Genomic DNA, 2,153 nt, shown 5'->3' with positions numbered 1-2,153 from the left:
TGGGCAGGTTGGGAAATGAAGATTCTTAAAGTCTCACTTGTACCTGAAACTTATGAGGAATCTATAAGAGTGTACCAGTATATATACTAATAAAAGCCTAGGTGGTCTTCGTGCCCTCACACGATGCCTTCACGTCATCACAAGATGGCCGCCACAATATGGCTGCCCTCACAGGATGGCAGCCACAAGATGGCTGGCAGGGGTGGGTGATCAAGCCAGTAGGGGAGGGCAGTTGAGGGCGACTGGGCCTACAGGGGAGGGCATTTGGAGGCAACCGGGCCAGCAGGTGAGGGCAGTTGGGGGCCATCGGGCTGGCAGAGGAGGGCAGTTGGGGGCAACCAGGCCGGCAGGGGAGGGCAGCTGGGGGCAAGATCAGGCGGGCAGGGAAGCAATTAGTGGGTGATCAGGCTGGCAGGCAGAAGTGGTTAGGAGCAATTAGGCAGGCAGGCAGGTGAGCGGTTAGGAGTCAGAAGTCCCAGATTATGAGAGGGATGTCCCAGATTGGAGAGGGTGCAGGCCGGCCTGAGGGACACCCACCTGTGTAAAAATTTCGTGCACTGGGCCTCTAGTCCTAATAATAGAGAAACATGGTAATTAACCGTAGCTCCAACACGCTTCCCATTGGCTAATCAGCGAGATATGCAAATTAATCGCCAGCCAAGATGGCGGCTAATTTGAATATGTTGGCGCCAAGCGATGGAGCAAAGCCCGTTGGCCCCAGGTAGGAGCAGCCCTCCTTGCTGCCGCCGCTGGGACCCGCCCCAAGGAGCCCAGCCAGGCAGCAAGAGCTGAGAGCGAAGAACTCCGCGCCAGCCCAGCCGCTGCCGCCACCGCAGGGCTCCGCCCCCGGGAGCAAAGCCCGGTGGCGGGAGTGGAGAGTGAAGGCTGGCATGGGGAGCGAGGAGAGAGAAGCCAGCACGCCGGCTCCACCCCTGGGAGCCGAGTCAGGCGGCGGGAGCAGAGAGCGAAACCGGCCACGAGCGTCCCTACTGGTGAAGAGCAAAGGCCTGGGTTCCTGCCGCCGGAGGAAAACTGGTGCCAGCAGCCAGGGGAAGGGGCCCCCGACTGCAAGAAGCACAAGTTGGGCTTAGGCGGCTGCTTCCCTGCCCCCGCACTCGGCTTCTGCCTTCTGCGGTGATCAATCGGTGACTGCAGAAGCTTGGTGCGGCAGCAGGGAAGCAGCCGCTGCCAATGTCCCCGGCCGGCGCTTCCCTGACCAGCACCCGGCTTCTGAGATGGGTGACGCCTATGTTTGCATGACACATAACTGACTACCCTCCCTGTAAGCACAGAAGAAGCCCCCAGAAGAAGAAGCCGCCCACCTTTGGTCCAGGCGCTAGCGCCTGCGGCTGGCTGCAGCCCAGGAGACCGACAAGCTACCCGCCCAAGGTCCCAGGCTGCAGCCACCCGGAGAAGCTGCCAGCCCTGTGGTCCAGGGCGCCAGCGCCTGTGGCCAGGGAAACAGGTTCCCTCTTCTCCGACTGCAGTCATTACTTCAATATTCCCCTTCTGAATTTCTCTCAACTCCACTTTTCTTCGGAAGGATACGGAACAGAGAGAGCAGTGTTAAAAGCTTACATTTTTAAGCCAGTAAGGTTGCTACTTAAACAGATAAATGGAAAACTAGAGTCCTCCTTAAGGTAACAAAGGCTACAAAGGACAGGGAGAGTGCATGACCTATTATATCCAGCAATCCATGTGGGGACTGAAAACTTTGCAATAATGACAATTACTGAAGATATGAATCAACTAAAATAGTTGACAGGGACAATTCTTCCATCTTTGAAAATATCTACATCAAATCTGTTTAAATAGATTTTCATCTGCATAATATAACACATTCTGACAAGACCACCACCACCGCCACCAATGTGGTCAGTCAGTGTTGTGTGAATAAATGTTTAATAACTGAGGGACCCCCCCCCCCCCGCGAATGCACAAATTTTGTGCACCAGGCTACTAGTCCTATATAATATAGAGATATGCAAATTAACCCTCATGCCCTCACAAAATGGCTGCTTACAACCAGGCCAGCAGGAGGGTTAGTGAGGGACAACCAAATGACTGAACAGCAGGCTGCATGGGGCAACCAGGGCGGCAGGGGAGGTTAGTGAGGGACGACCAAACGACTGAACAGCAGGCTGTGTGGGGCT

The sequence above is a fragment of the Myotis lucifugus genome, unplaced genomic scaffold (assembly GCF_000147115.1).
Source record: "Myotis lucifugus unplaced genomic scaffold, Myoluc2.0 scaffold_683, whole genome shotgun sequence".
Lineage (NCBI taxonomy): Eukaryota > Metazoa > Chordata > Mammalia > Chiroptera > Vespertilionidae > Myotis > Myotis lucifugus.
Note: the sequence above shows the minus strand (reverse complement) of the source record.